The sequence below is a fragment of the Leguminivora glycinivorella genome, chromosome 10 (genome assembly GCF_023078275.1).
Source record: "Leguminivora glycinivorella isolate SPB_JAAS2020 chromosome 10, LegGlyc_1.1, whole genome shotgun sequence".
Classification (NCBI taxonomy): Eukaryota; Metazoa; Arthropoda; class Insecta; order Lepidoptera; family Tortricidae; genus Leguminivora; species Leguminivora glycinivorella.
This window is the reverse complement of record NC_062980.1, coordinates 5677595-5699696: the sequence shown is the minus strand read 5'-3', so window position 1 is coordinate 5699696 and position 22102 is coordinate 5677595. Positions and strand designations below refer to the sequence as shown.

At 35.7% G+C, this 22102-nt stretch overlaps 1 protein-coding gene and 1 long non-coding RNA gene across 4 annotated transcripts in view; one reads left to right on the top strand and one right to left on the bottom strand.

Moving 5' to 3' along the window:
• The window catches only part of LOC125230113 (G-protein coupled receptor Mth2-like), a 58254-nt gene that overhangs the window by 21665 nt on the left and 14487 nt on the right, over positions 1-22102 (bottom strand). The gene's annotated exons all lie outside the window — the stretch shown is intronic.
• On the top strand, positions 13818-16954 carry LOC125230137. The gene is made up of 5 exons (XR_007177493.1): positions 13818-14093; positions 14201-14345; positions 14560-14830; positions 15528-15726; positions 16431-16954. It is a non-coding gene; the product is annotated as an uncharacterized LOC125230137 (long non-coding RNA).

The following is a 22102-nucleotide window of genomic DNA, read 5'->3' as shown; positions in this document are numbered from 1 at the left end:
GCTAAAGCTCAAAATACATACATTCACAAACTCACGCCTGTATTCCAAGAGGGTAAGCAGTGCACATGAAACTACTCAAGTTGAAGGTTGAATCCATGTCACCCACGGGAGGAAAGGGACACTGACACCACACAAAAGTTCACTATAAGATGGGAAGTATTCTTGTTTTGCCTAATTAAGGGTTGCCCTCACTTTGTACGATATTGTTCAAAGCGGGTTAAATTAGTGCCAACAGCTTTTTTACTATTTTTTTTACTTTTTTTTTATTGATAAAATATAATATTTTACACGTCATTTTTTAAAAGTAAGTATAAATACAATAATTTAAACTTAAGTAAATTAATATTAAGACATTTCACATGATAAATACATTATACAGTTTTATTTTTACCTATATATGAATTTTAATTTTAACAATTTTTTGTGGTTGGGTTGGCCACTTCTCTATTCATGAATTCGTCCATGTTATAACACGCCAGTTCAATTAATAGCGATTTGAGTTTTTTATCGAACAATGAATCGTTCAATTAAAGCTAGCGAACTTTAATATTTGACGTCCATAAATGTCTCCCCGAATCTCTTGCTTTCACCGATCAAAAGTCGCTCGTTAGTATGAACAATAACATGCGTACGCAAGCGTTCAGCGATGATGAAGCGTAAAGCATCTTCATACTTGATAAGCTTTAGATATGAAAGCAGAAGTATTTTAAATGTATGTAATTTGTCATTACTTAACATAAGGTAACCTGTTGCTGGGGGCCGATTTTTGAGTCTCACGCGTTTGAATTCAGAAAATTGTCACTGAAAATAATAAGCAAGTCACCGTTTACAACCGGTATTTTAGTAACAAAATCCCGTATGCGAGATTCAAAGGTCGCCCCCTGGACAAATAGTGTACCTACCTACATACCTTTACTTTTAGAAATAGATTGAGCGCAACGCCAACAACGCTCGTTAGTATGAAGATGCTTTACGCAATTTTTGGTCGGCCAGAGCCGATCCTGCGTCGATAGATTTTAACCCTAAGATTAACTAACTGCGTGTATTTACGACAATCAGCGTCACTCCTTCAAGCACGTTGCCATTAGCCTGCATAGATATGTATCCTGTAGGTACGAACCATAGAGGAATAAGAAAGGGAAAAATTGTAACTCCATACATCAGTAAGTGCGAGTTATTTGTATAAGCATAGTTATAAGTGACATCTAGCGACAATCACGCGTCAACTAGCGTAAATTATCAGTACTACTACTTGTCGGTAGATGTGGCGACGAAATGCTCACCAAGTCTAATGCTCACCAATTTTTTACTAATACATATTAATACAATTTCAGTCTAATTACAATTTCGAATATTTAATTGAAAGATGCATTCATTGATTATATTACATATGATATGTCATTTAGATTTGTTAATTTGATTTTATACATAAATATTATTTTATTCTAATATAAGTTATTTGGTAGGTCAAAGAAATCTTTTATGTCATAGAAGGAGTATTCATGTATTAATCAGTATTCTGTTATCTATTCCTTCTGCTTGTAATATAAGTTGTAAACTGTTCTCATATTAAATTTTGACAGAAGAGACACTATTGCCACCTAGTATCGAGTAGTGGTACTTATATAATTCACGCTATTTGACGCGTGATTGTCGCTAGATGTCACCTAACTATGCCTATACAAATAACGCATTTACTGATGTATATTATTACAACTCTTCTCTTACTTATTACTCTATGGTAGGAACATAGCGATCAATATTATTTGTCAGTGGGTTACCAAATTGGTAATAATTAATGGGGTCAAATCTATATAAAATAGTTTCATATCACTTCTGCATTGGGGATCGAGAAGAGAGGTCATTTTGAAAACAAACACATACATACCCCAGCGCTGGTAGCCTAGCGGTAAGTACGTGCGGCTTTCGTTCCGGAGGGAGGAAGGTCGCGGATTCGAACTCTGGCTCGCACCAATGAGTTTTTATGAACTTATGTGCAAAATGTCATTTGATATTTGCCAGTCGCTTTTCGATGAAAGAAAACATCGTGAGGAAACTGGACTAATTCAAATAAGGGCCTGGCCACATGGGCGCGTTGCGGCGACGCACCGCAAAAATTCTGCGTTGCGTTGCCGCGCCGCCAGTTTTTGCGGCAGGAAATCGGCGGCGCGGCACCGCGACGCAAGAACTCGCGGTGCGTCGACGCACCGCAACAACTCGCGGCGCGGCACCGCAACGCAGAATATTTGCGGCGCGTCGCCGCGCCGCCAAAACTGGCGGTGCGTCGCCGCGCCTCGATAACTATACACAGTGCAGAACTTCACGATCAGTCTTTATCCAGACATGGATCCCATTACGCGCATTCTGCTCTTGCTCGTATTTCGGAGGCGCTTAAAAAAAGGAGACGAAAAGAAGATGCTGGGTCAACCCATATATATATATAAAATGAATAATGACGGAACTCATTTTGAAAGGAAATATGCGGCATTAAAGACAAGTGAAGTGAAGTTCAAAGAATATTTCAGAATGACAATAGCAAGTTTCGAAGAACTGGTCTTTAAAATCTCACCTCGAATAAAAAAACAATATATATTTAGAAAACCTGTCGGACCTCTGGAGATGCTGAGATTAACTAAATATGCCGAATACCGAATATTTACCGAATATTCGGCCCATCTCTAATGTGGACAAAGGACGAAAGGACAGCCTTATAGACAGCAGGCAGGCAATTATGGTCGCGCGATAAATGATAAAAATATCAGGCCGTCCCTATCGCACTATTTGTAAGTGCGATAGGGACTAGGGACGGCCCGATGTTTTATCATTTATCGCGCGACCATGATTGCCATTTGCCCTGCAACTTCTTATTGCTATCGGTGTCGAGTACTTATCCAAGTTAGGTATCTATTTTAAATATGACGGTGTAATTGTGTGCAGTACAGTACCTACAAAAAAAATGGTACAGAAATTAAAAATAATTACAGTACGCTGAACCAAAATAATATATTACTTACAATACTATATATCATATCATTTTCCTCAGAGCATTTTTCCTGTCTTTGTATATGTCGCAGTAAGATAGATAAAGCCGTTATATAGTTATAACCCTAGGAATATAATTATACGTCGTAACATAGTTAAACGAAAGCGATTAATTGCTATCTTACTAGAAATATAACTATAATACGTTACTAGTTTAGTCATATAGTTATATGACTGGATTCAGTTTAGTGAAATGATTGTAGGCAGGAGTGCGGCGGTGCGGCGGAGGTATAGTTATAACCCTAGGGATATAATTATATGCCGTAACATAGCTTCCGGCATTTTTGGCATGCCGGACCCCCCGCCAGCTGTCGGCCGATAATATTTGTGTGTGTGCGTATATAATGTAGGTATACGTTTGTAGTGTAGTGTGCGTGACAAAAATGGCGTCTATTAAACAACTGCTGTTAATGATGAATTTCTGTTGAAAACAAAAAGATTGTAATTCATCGGTCCGAATTGCGGATACTAATTTTTTCATCTTTTAGTAGATATAGTTAAATGTAAAATTATAAGTATTTATTTTACTTGCCGCTCTTGAGTATTTTTATGCTCGTTATTTTAATTTTACAATAAAATATTTGAAATATAGTGCTTATAATTATTAAATATAAAACTTTTTAAAAATATTTTTTGATACAAAATCATACTTCATTGATTTGGAACAATGCGTTTTATCGGACCGACATCCGACACTATCGGAAGCGTTTATCGGATGTAGGATGTCGGTCCGACACCCGATATCGGATCGGATAATGTGAAAACGGCCTACACCGCTCAATGTGGCATTTGCACGATACAGCAACGTGCCGCGGCGGCCGGCCGTGTCGCAGTTGTTAGCTAAGCTACCCTTGTGTGCGTGCGTGATGACACGATTCGCTGGTTGTTCTTTTAGGTATTTAAGTACTTTTAGGTGTTTAAGTACTTTTAGGTATTTAAGACGCTACAGGAGCGAAAATGGAAAGGAAAGGGAGCCCTTTCAATTTGGGAATTTTAGTTAAATATACTAGTGTTATTAACTAGATTTATCGAAAAAAATTGTCCATTCAGAACAACTCAGTTAAAAGATATTGCGAAAAAATTCTTTAAAATCGAGGTTCCGCTCTCGACTGTTTCCTCCTTCAAAACTTAATGAATCGTAAGTGCGTTTTCACATTATCCGATCCGATATCGGATGTAGGACCGATATCCCATACATTACAGGCGCCATCTTGTATTTTTTCCATTGAAATCCTTATGACATCCGATATCGGATCGGATAATGTGAAAACGGCCTAACGGAATTTAATTACTAACAAAAATAATTGATTAGTCTATAATTTGGATGTTTAGATTATTGCAATACATTAAGACGCTACGGGAGCGAAAATGCTAAAATGGAAAGGAGTCCCCCTTTCAATTTGGGAATTTTAGTTAAATATACTAGTTTTATTAACTAGATTTATCGAAAAAAAAATTTCCATTAAGAACAACTCAGTTAAAAGATATTGCGAAAAAATCTTTGAAATCGAGGTTCCGCTCTCTTTTCCTCCTTCAAAACTTATTTAAACGGAACGAAATTTGAGAATCTGAATAATTTAAAATGAAATAATCTGTGTCGGACCGTTTAGATTTTTTGGACAATTGTTACCGATCTTGAGTATCCCTTTTTCGAGCCATATTGAAAAATGCCGTTTTTAGAAATTTTTGATTGGATCTAGCATCTTTTAAAATAAGAATAGCAAAAAATATCAAAACGGTCCGACTCAGAAAAAATAATAATAATCTGTGTCGAAAAAATCATTGCTCTATCTTCAAAAACCAAGGAGGAAATAGTCGAGAGCGTTTGTATGGAGAACTGACCTGTATCGTATCGTCTTAAGAAATCTGATTTCAAAGGTTTAGGTAGGAAATCTAATCATCAATATTATTGCAATGTAAAATTATTTTTTTCTTTTTTCTCCGTGTTTTCTAACGCGCTTATTTTTAGGAAGCGGTTTTTTTTTCATGGTTTGTTTAAGGTACACACCGACATGTTGTAAACATTTTTTAGTTTTTCGTAAGTTAGTCGTTAACGGTGGTCTACAGCTAAAATTGATCTACGACAGAAATGATCTGTACATATTAAAGTAAGTAGGGAAGAAAACCGCCATGCTGAAGTGTATTTGTGCATGCCACGTCTGGTCTGTCGCATGCATGGTGAGACGACTTGGACGCCTTTATGAGTGACTGCATGGCCGGAAAAATAACACCAGAGGGAGTTGAGGAAATCAAGGGGAGAGGCCTTTGCCCAGCAGTAGGGCACTATAACGGGCTAATTAAAAAAATCTGTACCAGTTTAATTTTAATCTATTTTTAAGAAAATTTCCTACTAAAATGTAGATTCTAGCGAAAAAACGTACCTAGGTTTTTCCAGTTGAACATTATTTTTAGCTGCAAGCCACTATTTACGATTTAATCGATTTAAATAAAACTTGCCTACTAAATTATCCATTTGCATATTGATCGTAGTGAAAACACGTACGAAAACGACGTACGTTTTTCTGTTTTACTTTTTTAAGGCACAGGTCACACGTTTTTCATCAAATTTATATTGTACCGTTTTGGTTTTTTGGCTAATTGTTACCAATCTTGAGTATCACTTTTTTTGCGCCATAATGAAAAAGGCAGTTTTTGGAAATTTTTGATTGACTCGAGCGTCTTTAAAAATAAAAATATCAAAACGTTCCAACACAGATAAGATTAATAATTAATAACAATCTGACTGGGAACAAATCAAATTATTTTATTGAATATTTTTTTGATTTGTTATTTAATAACCTAACAATAAAATTAAAATTTTGAAAAAACTCCCGACCGCGACATAGTGGACCGATTTTCATGAAACATGGCTAAGAACACTCCCGACTAACTCAGCTTTCAGACAAAAAAACTAAATTTAAATCGGTTCATCCGTTCGGGAACTACGATGCCACAGACACACACACACACACACACAGACAGACAAATAGACAGACAGACACGTCAAACTTATAACACCCCTTCGTTTTTGCGTCGGGGGTTAAAAATAGTCTTTTGCTATATCGTAATGCTGCAAATGGATTCATATAGGAGGTGCAAGCACTAATTGTTGCCTTGGGCCTTGTCGTTTTTTCTTTCGTGTATGATGTCTATTTCAATTTATAGAATAATCTGTGTTGAAAAAATCAGTCTACCTTCAAAAACCAGGGAGCAAATAGTCGAGAGCGTTGGTATGGAAATTGAACCGTCCTGTATCGTCTTAAAAATATAATCGATTGTCGATTTAGCCCCGCTCCCCAGCTGCCAGCTTGCGGACCTGAGGTTGACTATGATAAGAGAAGCATCTTAGCAGGTTGCCTCAAGGGCCTACTCCAAAATCCTGCCAGATTTCCGTCCATAGTCCATAATAGTGCGTAATTTTATTTTCACGAATTTATCGGATTCGGTTCGGACGTAGTTCGAAAGCGCTCTATTTTTAACGTAGGTACCTATCGTCATATTCAGATAGAACGAATATTTTCTTTACCTATGTATTTACAAATTGTCAAATCTTTTGGGAATTACATAAAAGTCATAAAATTATTTATTTAATTAAATTTTGAAAAAACCCCCGACCCCGACATAGTGGACCGATTTTCATGAAACATTGCTAAGAACACTCCCGACTAACTCAGCTTTCAGACAAAAAAAATCAATCTAAATCGGTTCATCCGTTTGGGAGCTACGATGCCACAGACAGACACACACACAGACAGACAGACAGACAGACAAACAGACAGACAGACAGACAGACAGACAGACAGACACGTCAAACTTATAACACCCCTTCGTTTTTTGCGTCGGGGGTTAAAAATGTTATTATTTAAATCTACCCATCGATGTACCCATTGCGGAAATATAAATTAGAGAGGCACGCCATTGTCAATAAACCCTTAATTGCATGATTTTACTTTTTTTAACAATTTATAGATATATGACACCATGGTGGTATATATGCTGAGCACTGAAAAAATAATGAAAAAATCTATCACCATTTTTTTAATATGAAACAACGTAACTAAAAAAGATGATTTTTAATAGCATATTGAAAAATTCGAATATTGCTTAGTATTTTATCGTGAAAAACTGTACTAAATCTACTATTGATTCAATTTTCGTGATGCTTGGAAAAAATCCATCACCAAGTAAAGAAGGGTTAAATATAAACGACACGAAGTTTAATTCGAACACAACAGTTCACAATTGCGAGCAGCGGTAACGCACCGCCAGTTTTGGCGGCGCGGCGACGCGCCGCAAAAATTCTGCGTTGCGGTGCCGCGCCGCGAGTTTTTGCGGTGCGTCGACGCACCGCGAGTTCTTGCGTCGCGGTGCCGCGCCGCAGATTTCCTGCCGCAAAAACTGGCGGCGCGGCAACGCAACGCAGAATTTTTGCGGTGCGTCGCCGCAACGCGCCCATGTGGCCAGGCCCTAAGGAATAGTTTACCCTTCGGGTTGGAAGGTCATATGGCAGTCGCTTTCGTAAAAACTAGTGCCTACGCCAAATCTTGGGATTAGTTGTCAAAGCGGACCCCAGGCTCCCATGAGCCGTGGCAAAAGCCGGGATAACGCAAGGAGGATGATGACATACCCCACACCACAAACACTCGTCACCAATTCGGTTGGTTCCAATTTTAAAGTTGTCTTGTTGCCTTTAGCGGTCACTCGCGCACAGCGGTGACTCATGACATGAAGAAGAGTCTGCTATGGATAATTTACCTGTACGTACACGTACTGAATGTCCATTGAGTCATCGTCAATGTATTAACCTCCATCCGCGTGACGGCTGAGCATAGGCTATGTCTGCCATTTATCCCAATCTGGGTACGTAGTCGAATGGCACAAATGCTCACGAAACGCTTACGAAACGAAACGCTCGTAGATATCTCTCTATCGCTCTTGCGTATTGGCGCGACAGAGCCAGATTACCTTTCACGGCGTTTCGTTTTCGTTTCGCGACGCCATTCGGCTACGGCACCTTTGGTTAGTCTCATCCTGAGATCTTTCTAATGTCGTTCATCCAACTAGCTAACGAATGGAAGAAGCTTATCCATACTAATATTATAAATGGGAAAGTGTGTGTGTCTCTTTGTTTGTCCGCCTTTCACGGCAAAACGGAGCGACGGATTGACGGGATTTTTTATGTGGAGATAGTTGAAGGGATGGAGAATGACATATGTTACTTTTTGTCACTTTCTGACCCCCCCTCTCTCCCCACTTCCCTAAAACGGGGCTGTAAGTTTGCATGGAGCGTTCCGCAATTTCCGAATCTAACGCGACTGAGGCCGCGGGCATAAGGTAGTTGTTTCATAATCCAAAAGTGGCCAACAATCGGTCTACTTACACTTTGGTCCACGTGCCATCGCCCATGTCCTGGTGCCGATTCTGATTTAACAATTTGTTTAGAGTTTGCATTTCGTTTTGATACGACATTGGCTCGATGATATCGGATTGATTAATATCATGCGTAAAACTAAATGCGGGCAAGTTACTGTGCCATTTCGCACGTAGGTAGGTACTTAATTTGTGGAACAAATAAAAAAAATCTTAGGCATGTCAGTGTTTTAGCAAGCGAATAAAGCAATAAAACCAATCGCAGTAAATATATCGAAATAAAATAAGTTTTAGTTATTAATAGTTTGCCCTTTAACTTAATACTTTGTGCTCGGGGTGCCCCCTGTGTTCGATTTATTCCGTTACATTTTCCTTTTAGCCTGTTTTATATTATACTAGCTTTTACCCGCGGCTTCGCTCGCGTTAAATTCGAAAATTGCGGAATGCTCCATATAAACTTTCACCCCCTATTTTAATGAAGCGGGGGATTAGAAAGAGACAAAAAGTAGCCTATGTCACTCTCCATTTTCCGTATTTTTCTCAAAAACTACTCAAAATAATTTTCTATCTCCATTTAAAAACATAGTTGACTACGGAACCCTAAAAACACGTCATTTTGTCGCTCTGTTTGGCCGTGAAAGACGGACAAACAAACAGATACACACACTTTCCCATTTATAATATTAGTATGGATTGTACCTAATAAATTTTCAACTATGGATACGAATTTCTGTTGGGATTTCAGATGAATGACCCTTATTTGCCTTAAGGAAATTATTTCTAGTCACAGACCATAGTACAAATGGTACAATACATGAACTAACTAGCCACATTAAATTTAAACGCCTGCCGAAAACCATTAGCAATTGAACCCATAACAATAAATTGACGATAGAACATTGGGAGTATTCACGCTCTTACAGCACTCCGTTTTGTTTAACTATTAATGAATTTAACCGGAAACCAATAGTATTAACCTAACACTACCTAACTTAAGTCCAAATTGTTAGCCCTAATTAAAACTATACACTATTAAAAATTGGCCATTAAAACAAATACTGTGATCGTCTAGTAAGTGGAAGGACCCCGTAGTTGTGCGTAGCAATCCAGATTCTTTTTACCTTTAGGAACTTGCTATTAGGGTTAAATTTAAGTTGATAAAACTAAGGCAGTAATATATTCACTTGAGGTATAATAAGCAGAGTGAACGACATTTGTGAAAGAATTTAGTGCGTTGAGATAAGAGTGTGAGAGATAGGTAGAATTGTGTAAGGAATATAAATACAGGAAATATATTAAAAATATATACAAGACATTATTTAAAATGGGGTTAATTGTTTCCGACCCACGAGTCCCTTATACGTAGGAATAATAGATGTATAATATAATATAGCCTATTATAAGGACCTCGCTCGAGCATATGGACAAACCAGGTTGCTGGTTCAATTTATGTTTTATCAAACATTGAACAAATGGGATCCTTAGAACAAAGGTAAACTGATGTAAAGTGTCTTTGCACTACTTAAAAATGTACTACCATAGTAGTAGATATCAAATATTTAGTCAAGGACCCTTTAATCCCGGTATAATTTTATATGTTTTGGGATGATTCTGCAACCAAGTCCTCTACCGTCAGGATAGAAACTGCTCTGCCTACCCCTGATCTATCAAGGAAACAGAATATCTATTTTGATACCCATTATTGGGCCTATTCATTGACCTTCTTTTGATACTAAGACAAATACTTCATTGATCTAGCCTTTCGAACGACAAATCCCCAGACTCACACGCCATCCCATATATATATTTTGGTTCGGCCTTAGCCATCGAAAGTTGTCCAAGATCACAAAATATAAATTCTATATGCGTGCAATTTCCCACGTTCCGAGTATAGTGGTCCATTGCTTGACATCGTGTTTCACTAGTCAATGCTAGAATTGTTTGGTCTCCCAGACAACGTTATCGTTAACCATATTATGAAAATGGAATGATGATTCCAAAGTCTGCCAATCTCGAGGCCAGTATCAATGATTCAACTTTTGTGAACAATCTTATTTTTATATCAATGATTTTCCTTGATAGCGACAGGATCCTAACATCCATAGATGTCCTATGCCTCCCTTGTATTTAGTATTAGTATTAATTCCCACAAGTTATCCTTTGACTCTAATAAAGTTTACATGTTATGAACAATAAATAAAGTTATTAATCCTACTTTCATTGGAATAGCAAAATTATTTTACTTAGGAGTGAGACTATAGTATGGAGATCCTTCTAATCACCCAAAGAGATTCTAGCTAATAGAAGTGTATATACATAAAGTAAATATGTGTAAAATTTTATGTATCTATTTTGTTTCATGTAGTAGTCATATTAGAGATATTCAGATCTCAATCAATAATATTCCAAATTAACCGTTAGAGTTAATTGTATGTAAAAAATAAATTGAAATTTGTACGTCTTTAAATAATTACCACATAAATATAACATTCATGAATATCTTGTTCATATGAAATGAATAAGTACCAATATTAAAATTTATCACCTTCAGATAATAGCATTAATCTAAAATTACAAATATAAACACATTCAAAATAAACAATCTGGACACTTACTTGTAGTCTTCAAGTCTAATTTACCAAGATACCTTCTCGCCAGTCTCCAACCTCTCAATGCTCGTGCCTCAAGTCCGCTTCCTTCTTAAACTACTGATGTGTTCCCTTCAATGCTCCCTAGTCGAATGACTTCACCAATTCTTCTGAAGTGAGCACCTCAACGTTCCCTAGCCGACTGATCCCCTCTGACGCTGCGCTCTGAGTTTTATTGTCCCGATTTTAACGCATGCGCTGTGTTGTTAAATGGCAAATAGTGCCTAATGTGCCGGATGTGCCAGTTGTGCCTAAAACGCCTATTGTGCCGGTTTTGCCTATTGTGCCTAAAACGCCTATTGTGCCGGATTTAATTCCGAGAATTTCTATTTTTAATTTGTTGGAATTCCATTTTGTATGTAAGTTGTTTTCGTTTTATTTATTTGCAATTTTTAAGTTTTTATCTCTGTATGCATTTGTTTCTAAGCATAATTATTATAGATATATCTTATGATTTGAACCGAGGACTGTGTGGTCCGTTACATCTGCCCCTTTTATTTTCGTTTGATTCAAAATAACATTTTGTGTTAAACGAAAATAACCAATAAAATAATTCAGTTATTGAAATTTTCAATTCCCCATTTTCATAGTTGTGGTGAATAAAAGTGACCAATACTCAAAAGAACCTCACTGATCCAGCACGAATTATGAACTTAATAGTTACCCAGACACATGAGTCAAATTGCCACCAGCCAGAATTTTCATTCCAGTAAAAGCATTTGGTTGTGAATCAAATGTACCCTAATGGTAAAATCCTTGCATCCTCATATGGGTAGTTAGTCACATTGTCCGACAGGTAACCCGCTATCTCCATTGTACAGATATTATGAACTTACAAAGATCTCTTCACTAGAAAGAAAAAGCCTTTCTATTCTCAGGTAGCCACTGACAACTGTTCTCCCCATAGTTCAAGGAACCAGTCCACAACTCAATACTAATCAATAATTTTCCTCCTTTCTCGGCATAATGTCCTATGTATAATTATAAGAGTAATCAGACAATCAATGTTTTAATCAAATCAACAATTTTATAAATATGATTCCATGTTAAGTCACATTTTTTTTATATATGCCAGACAAAATTATCTGATTTATCCCATAAAGACACAGGGTGTGTGTTTAGTTCGTTTGTTAGCGGCATGTAGAGTATGTTGTTACCAAAAGAATGTACCTGTAAAAGGTATAAATTATTTATCCTAACACCTAACTCTCGTGGTAACAAGTTTGTGTAACCCTTTCCCCATTCTAAAATTCCAATAACTGCCGTCACTATTCTCAAACTTGCAAACATGAGGAAACCCTTCATATCTTCAAACGACTCTCCATCCATTCATCTAGCTAAACCTCTCTTCTTTCTATTATGTGACTCTCATTTATACTACTCATTCAGATTTCATCCTTCCTCATACGCTCAATTTTACTGTTTCTGTCATACCTGCAAGTCTACTTAGATAATGACAGTAAAAATAATGTATGATATCATAATTAAAAAGCTTTATCAATTTTTCAAATTGATCAGAAATTAAAAATAATATATATAGGTACTTATATCGTAAGTACAGAGACTATGTTATTTTTTACTTTATGAATCACCCTACGCAATCACGTCTTACATTTAACTTTCGCATTAACCCTATACAAACGTACGCAAAATTGTACGCAAAACTCCAAAATATTGTATGTGACACCAATTACCGTTAAGTATTAATTACTTACATTTTTTTTTAACCTATAGTTCAAGACGCAAAGTTAAATCATGGAAGATGATACTGCTAAGAATTCTCCTTTTGTAAGTAGGAAAAATAATACAAGTACCTAACTTGTTACGCCTGACTGCTCTGATAACATCTTCTAACTCTATGACATAACTATCTTCTAGTATTATCGTTACAAACATACACACATACCTACATACTGAACTATCGTTAGCTTAATAACCCTATAGGACAATACTTCGGAAAATGTGTACTTAACGCAACGCGCATGTGACACTGTTTGAGGTGCAGGCGTCCATAGCTTACGGTAACCGTTTACATCAGGCGGGCCTTATGCTTATTTGCCACCGACGTATTACATAAAAAAGATGGAAAGACACATGAGTGAAAGTTTCCAAACATGACGAAATATTAGACTTGGTTGCACATAATAATGTACGTACTATTTTTCTAAATAAATGATTGCAACGATTGTTGCATTGTTATTCAATGATGGTAATATGGCTAAAGTACCGTACACCGACATCTACAGATCCAACTGAAATCTTACTTTGTTTTGTAAACGATTGAACAAGAATTACGTTTCGAACAGTATGCGAGCGAAGCAGCGGCCAAAAGCTAGTAAATCCTGTACTACTACGCATTACCTATTTATCTTGTTTTATATCTATCATATGGTTCGACAGTCCGTTATTCAGCAAAACATAGAAAGTTTGAAATTTGGTGTTCTTCAACTGACCTTTTAAATTTGTCATAGTATACTAGCAGTCTAAACAAAATTTTACTATAATAATATTTTTCTCCACAATGAAACTCTACAGAATATATTTATATGAGTCATGGATATTTCCCTTGTATACAAGCATGTTTTTATCCATTCAAATAGGCATATCGTCGCTTAGCACCCATAGCACAAAATTTGATAGGTTTGGGGCTAAGTTGAACTGTGTAAGATGTCCCCAATATTTATTTATTTATTTCATATTTATATAAAAAAAACATTAAGATTGAATGTAAACGTCAAATCACTGTCTCTATTTTATTATTCTACAATTCGTTACACATAGTCTGCAGAGCCCCATTCATACTGGATAAATTTTAGTCGCATCCGGTCCGTCAAATGTCTTATGATCTATAGAGCCCTTTTGATTTTTCTATGGCAACATTTGCTATGCTGACGTCATTGCCACGTCATTACTGTCAGTCAGACAGAAATAAAAGAAAAATGGATGCCGTTCAGACGTACACGCATTATTTGGAACTGAAAATTACGTAATTTATCGACCTGCTGGCTTGTATTTGTTATAAATCATAAAAAAGTGAGTAATACATTAACTAAGTAATGATATATGTTGTTAGTAATGTGGTAAATACAACACAAAATGTGTATAACGAATGTAATAAATAAATGCTTGTTTGGTTTTAGATTATGGAAAACATCATGAACAATAATGAAACAAACCGAACCTTTAGCTACAATAATAAAATGACCCCATGACGCCAGTGGAACTACGTGGTTTTCTTTCATGATGATTTGATGATACCATAATGGAATTAGCCAAGTTTTCGCCGTAAGTAATAATGTATTTAACTTGTCCATCACAAAGCAGTTCATAGTTTAGTTTAAACCTTGACTTGCTAAAATGGTAAAATGTTTTCCAATAGAGAGATTGTCTAATTCCTATAGCGCACTACAATAACATTCTAATTCTGGTCTTAGAGATGGAGAATTTTAGTAAGCCTACAACTTCCTATTTCTTATGTCCGCCTATTTACATGTTTCAGGTATTGGGTGCTAGATGCCCCTTGGAGTTAAGCCCCAGTGCCACTATACTACCTTACCAGTTATGTGTGGGTGTTGTAGTCCTAAGACTCCCCGGAGGTACAAAGGGCCTTCACAAGCTCACGCCACGCCTTCCTATCTTCAGCAACCCTCGTGACCTCGCTCCACCAGCTCAAACCTGCCAGTCGCAGCTCATTTTTCGACGGACCGCTTCCATGAGTAGACAAGGCACCGACGATCACGGCTTGCATCACCTGTACTGCTTCGTAATATGTAAGTTACACTTTTAATGTCTAATGATTCTGTAATCTGTTAACTAATCTCACCTAGTGTTAATAAAATTATTTGTATGCCTTGAATTATAAGGTTCGAACCGCGACCCATTGTCCTTGAGAACTGTCATCTGATATTTGCCAGTTGCTTTTGAGTGAAGGAAATCATTGTGAGGAAACCAGACTAATTTCAATAAGACCTATTGAAAATTAGTGCCTACGCCAAATCCTGGAATTAGCTGTCAAGCAGACTCCATGCTTCCATGAGCCGTGGCAAACACCGGAATGATGCAAGGAGGTTGAATGAATTTTAAAGTTTGACCAAGCAATGTTGGTTTTAAGCAAAAATTGTATAAATGAAGAATGTAAGCATTACCGAATGTCAATAATAAGAATCATGCTTAGTTTGTAATCAAGTAGGCCTGTACAAAAATGCCCCTTCAATTTTTATTATTTATTTACCTTTTATGTTGTTAAGTCAATTATTTCACTTTGGTTTGACTAAACTTTATTTCGATAATGTATTGTATGATAAAATTGAAATTTATCCCGTAATTAAAATAGACCCTAATTAATAAAATGATCAAATACCTATTTAGTTATAAAATCTCTGCCAATCAATCTTATTCTTATAACTTATGCTTATAACTAGGACTTATCTCCTACTTAATTAATAATTATTTTCTTAACTTTTCCAGAGTATGCTGAGCATCGCTGCCATTATACTAGGATCAACGTCCTGCCCCTTCCCCGGCTATGTACAAATTGGAACTCCATGCCCCTGCATGCCCCTTTGACTGAGCAACATGTGTGTGCTCGAAACACATTCAATTGCAACAAAATGACTCCCAGGCTGACCTGGCTCAGCTCTTGTATGTCTGATCTACATAGACAATGGTAAAATATTTTATTTATTTATTTTTTATTCTTTGGTTTACTCTAAGGTAAATTATATTATTTGCTCTTATTCCTGATTCTAGAGGTAATAATAGCAAGTCTACTACAGACTGACTTCACTTGTTCATCCAAACTATTATACTGTGCACTATATTTGGCACAAACACTACTACTAAGTCTAAAATCTTAAGTCTAGCTTATTTATCTACATTCATAAGTACTTAATTTATACTAACCTGCTCCATCCACTGATATCTGGTTCAACCAATTAAAACAGATAGATGGATAATCTGACAAAGTTATAAATACAGGAAACCTATGATCAACTTACTTGCTTTATTTTATAGTATACTAGAATTACTCTAATCACAATCTACTGATAAATATTTTTAAAAAGCTTGCTCTTGGCAATTATGCTTTCCTATTGTAACCTTAGGTTATATTGTAGACTACTCCATAGTTGATATATTTACTAGCTACATGCTACCTAAAGAGCTGAAATTTTATAAAACCAATAAGTGGGATGACAATACAATATTACAATATCATTGAAAGCCAACTTCATGAAGATGTCTTGACAAAAAAAAGCAATTCATTATATGACTTGTTGACCTGTATGTATAAAAAAGGAATGCACATCCAATAGTGGAATTGCATTCTAAATGTTTTAACTGAAATGTATTTACCCTTCATTTTTGTTCCAGGTTTCAATGAAAGAGTGAAAATTCTTCTCCATGTACAATCACTTCCAACGCCTACACTGACTACACCAAATATGATCATCACTCAACGTGTCTCACATCAAGATACTTTTCAAAAGTCATCGAGAAGAGGAACATAATATCTTTTCCCATGGTTTCCCGAATAATCCTAACTAAAAGTTACTTCTCTATTCTATTTTTCCTGCATGGAGTGGCGCTTTTCCGTCTAATGGAAACGAAATGAACATATATGCTCTGGGTTTTTTTTTGTTTTTGTGCACCTTTTCAATATTACTAATAAAGCATTTTGTGGGTGTTTCATTTACCACCTTCCTTCATAATTTTGCTAGTGTGTGATTCACCATATCCCTAATTATTAAATGCAATAGCTACTGCAATCTGTTCACTGATGGGAATCATTTCATGTTAACACAGCTCTGAATACTATCTTATATAATGACTCAGACTGACTGTCAATAAAAATATTCCTAGCTATAAGCTTGCCTGAGATTAATGAATGGTGTGCCTAACTCCTTACTTAAGTACTTAAGAACTATGCTTAAATTCTAGATTGTATGTTCTTGACATTCTTGTCAATAAGCTACTTGAATGTTTGTCTCTTTCAAGTAATTATAATTTGTTCACACTTCAGTGGAAGACAACTAATCCTTAGTTGTTAGTAAGTATGAAACGTGCTAATTGCTACTCGTTTCCCTATGATTATGAATACCATTACTTATTCTATTGTTAATTTTATTTAAAAATAAATCAAAATCAAATCAATGAGTCGCCCTGTTGACAACATAAGATTATTGTCAGTATAATCACAGCTAAAATAAATATTTCACAGCTTAACGCTTGTCTAGATCAATCATCATTTTATTTCCTAGTTCTTCTCTAGCTGATAACAGCTTATCACTAATCAGTTGATAACACGGAAAAGGGGCGAGAAGATAGTGAGGTAAGAGTGATCATGATGGTGTTCTTGCTGTCAAAGTGACATTTCTTACCATGATATGCGACACTGACACATGAAGAATAGATTTTGACAAAATGTACTTAATCAAGTCTGTGTATCGCATACTGTCATTAATTTAGCTTATTCTGTTTCTTAAAAGAACATGCCAATACTAGCAACTTGTACATGACATACATACATACTACATGCCAAATCTAGTTAGAAATCAATTCCTACAGAGGCCCACAGAGCAAAGTACCTAAAATACTAGCAGTATTTCCTTGCTTATTTCTACCTTATTTAGTGAGACTGGCAGATATATTATAACCAACAGAACGGGAAATCTTGATTCACTAAACAGTAAAAGTTTCCCTTAACATAAAACATGTACAACGTTTTAATATTAAATTATTTTGATGTATCTAAGTATTTATAATCTTCCATGATATCGTTTTAAAGAACCCTCGACACAAAATTACCACAAGACAGTCGATCTGTGCGTAATTGCTTTCAGTAACGACTAATTTGTTTTAGTACAAAACTTTCCCAGTAGATAAATATAACCGATACCATTGAGGTTTTATTTTTGCTATAATCTCTTCATTATCGCAACAGAATAAATATTAGCTAGAAAACGAATAACTTTTCTAAATTTGCCATTCCAATTGAATTGTTTCATTGACAGCTGGTTTGACATTTTTACAATAGCCTCAAATACTTTCTTCTATCCCCGGTGTCCCTAGTCGATGACAGTTTTCTGCACGTGTTATCTCTTATCAGTCTGTACGCACGTTGTTGATCGATAATTATGTTATTGTTTACATACAATACCATGTGCACACGCGATTCCAATTATCGTATAAAGCCGCGTCCTAAGTTCGTAACGGGTAACGTTTATAAGTTTAGTTTACGCTAGAAGCGCAAACTGTCATTAGTTCTTTGAATAGTGAATTAAAGTGAAATAAAAATCTAATTAGATAAGTGATAAGCCTACAATGGTTTTAAAATTACACAGCTATGTCTAAAGTGAGTGAAATGTGTTGTGCAAAGTGCAATGTTTCTGTTTCAATATCGGATTATAACTTTGTTTAAAAATCCAGGTTAGTGACCTTAAACTTACAAAACTTACTACAAGATGAAACGTATCTTAGAAACTATCAATAGCTTGATTGCCCCTTAGACTATTACGCAGTGGTTAATAAGAATAGACGAATGATACAAAATTAACATAAAGTTTCAGCATGAAGGATAGCAAGTTCCTAAAAAGGATATCTCATTCACAGCAACACTTTGTGACAAAATGTCACTTGAATATGCTAACAATTGGACATATTTAGGGTCTATTACATCCTGGTCATGGACTAACACTTTGTAACACCCCGCTACCCCCTTAATTAATTCACCCTTTATTAACCTAACACTACCTAACTTAAGTCCAAATTGTTAGCCCTAATTAAAACTATACACTATTAAAAATTGGCCATTAAAACAAATACTGTGATCGTCTAGTAAGTGGAAGGACCCCGTAGTTGTGCGTAGCAATCCAGATTCTTTTTACCTTTAGGAACTTGCTATTAGGGTTAAATTTAAGTTGATAAAACTAAGGCAGTAATATATTCACTTGAGGTATAATAAGCAGAGTGAACGACATTTGTGAAAGAATTTAGTGCGTTGAGATAAGAGTGTGAGAGATAGGTAGAATTGTGTAAGGAATATAAATACAGGAAATATATTAAAAATATATACAAGACATTATTTAAAATGGGGTTAATTGTTTCCGACCCACGAGTCCCTTATACGTAGGAATAATAGATGTATAATATAATATAGCCTATTATAAGGACCTCGCTCGAGCATATGGACAAACCAGGTTGCTGGTTCAATTTATGTTTTATCAAACATTGAACAAATGGGATCCTTAGAACAAAGGTAAACTGATGTAAAGTGTCTTTGCACTACTTAAAAATGTACTACCATAGTAGTAGATATCAAATATTTAGTCAAGGACCCTTTAATCCCGGTATAATTTTATATGTTTTGGGATGATTCTGCAACCAAGTCCTCTACCGTCAGGATAGAAACTGCTCTGCCTACCCCTGATCTATCAAGGAAACAGAATATCTATTTTGATACCCATTATTGGGCCTATTCATTGACCTTCTTTTGATACTAAGACAAATACTTCATTGATCTAGCCTTTCGAACGACAAATCCCCAGACTCACACGCCATCCCATATATATATTTTGGTTCGGCCTTAGCCATCGAAAGTTGTCCAAGATCACAAAATATAAATTCTATATGCGTGCAATTTCCCACGTTCCGAGTATAGTGGTCCATTGCTTGACATCGTGTTTCACTAGTCAATGCTAGAATTGTTTGGTCTCCCAGACAACGTTATCGTTAACCATATTATGAAAATGGAATGATGATTCCAAAGTCTGCCAATCTCGAGGCCAGTATCAATGATTCAACTTTTGTGAACAATCTTATTTTTATATCAATGATTTTCCTTGATAGCGACAGGATCCTAACATCCATAGATGTCCTATGCCTCCCTTGTATTTAGTATTAGGTATTAGTATTAATTCCCACAAGTTATCCTTTGACTCTAATAAAGTTTACATGTTATGAACAATAAATAAAGTTATTAATCCTACTTTCATTGGAATAGCAAAATTATTTTACTTAGGAGTGAGACTATAGTATGGAGATCCTTCTAATCACCCAAAGAGATTCTAGCTAATAGAAGTGTATATACATAAAGTAAATATGTGTAATATTTTATGTATCTATTTTGTTTCATGTAGTAGTCATATTAGAGATATTCAGATCTCAATCAATAATATTCCAAATTAACCGTTAGAGTTAATTGTATGTAAAAAATAAATTGAAATTTGTACGTCTTTAAATAATTACCACATAAATATAACATTCATGAATATCTTGTTCATATGAAATTAATAAGTACCAATATTAAAATTTATCACCTTCAGATAATAGCATTAATCTAAAATTACAAATATAAACACATTCAAAATAAACAATCTGGACACTTACTTGTAGTCTTCAAGTCTAATTTACCAAGATACCTTCTCGCCAGTCTCCAACCTCTCAATGCTCGTGCCTCAAGTCCGCTTCCTTCTTAAACTACTGATGTGTTCCCTTCAATGCTCCCTAGTCGAATGACTTCACCAATTCTTCTGAAGTGAGCACCTCAACGTTCCCTAGCCGACTGATCCCCTCTGACGCTGCGCTCTGAGTTTTATTGTCCCGATTTTAACGCATGCGCTGTGTTGTTAAATGGCAAATAGTGCCTAATGTGCCGGATGTGCCAGTTGTGCCTAAAACGCCTATTGTGCCGGTTTTGCCTATTGTGCCTAAAACGCCTATTGTGCCGGATTTAATTCCGAGAATTTCTATTTTTAATTTGTTGGAATTCCATTTTGTATGTAAGTTGTTTTCGTTTTATTTATTTGCAATTTTTAAGTTTTTATCATTACAGCTACGTTTTAACTAAGAAGTGAATATATTCCATTCATATTGAAAATAAATGATGAATTGAAAAAAAAAATTGGCAAATTGGCAATATGGTGGTCATTTACAACTCTCAACAAAATTAGTTTGCGTTATTTTAATTAAAATCAAAAGTTCCCATGGTCAACTCCTGTCTCAATCATCAGATAAGCTCTACGTCGTCATAATATTGCATTGTCGTAATATTGCATTTACATATGCGAACTTTCAGCTAAATCGAAAACGGGAAGTGAGTCGGATTTTAAATACTGACAAATTTTACCTGTAACTACACCTAAGCCGTGATCCACACACAGGCGATGCACGTCGTAGGACGCGAAACGGACGCCACGCCGCCGCCCGAGTGTAATTCAAACAAAAAACGTCTCCTTAGTACATTTTTATATAAAACAAAGTAAAAAGTCTCGATATCAGACCAATCACCAAGACTATTATCAAGGTCTTATCAAAACCAGCCCAAATTTACAAAGAAATGTTATATTTGAATCGGCCTCAAATTTTCTCGTAAATGCGTTGGCGCAAATAGACTAGATAAGTAAGTATTATCCATTAACCTAAACTGAGCCGACATTGGCCTAATTTCCTGAAATGTTTAGCAGCTTATTGGCAAAGTTTTCTAAACTTTTCACGATTCAACGTATGCGAATCGGTTCAGAAAATACATTGGTTACCTAGTTTAGAGAACAACTCACAGTTCAACCATTTTGTCAGATCGAGGCAATATGTGAAATATAAATAAACACAACATATTTTTTATTTGTAAGTTAATTTTAAGTTAGTACATAAATTAGTTTAGTTAATGTATTTTATTTATTGTATATATTTCTTACCTTTTAGTATTTTATAATTATAATGTTGAAATAAATACGATCCATTATCGGATCCGTATCGGATGTCGGAAAGATTTCAATAGAAAAAATCCAAGATGGCGCCTGTAATGTATGGAAAATCGGTCCGACATGCGATATCAGATCGGATAATGTGAAAACGCACTAAGGGTGACAATGACAACACTTCCAAAGCGAACTAAACGCGAAAAAAAATAGTGCGCGTTTTTTTTTTTGAGTATACGTAGATTGCATTTTGTTCTATTTTTCTGTGAACGATTTCTATGCAGAATTGATAAGTACTCTAAATTCCGTAGAAATCATTAAATAGTTCAGTTTAAAATAAAAATCAAC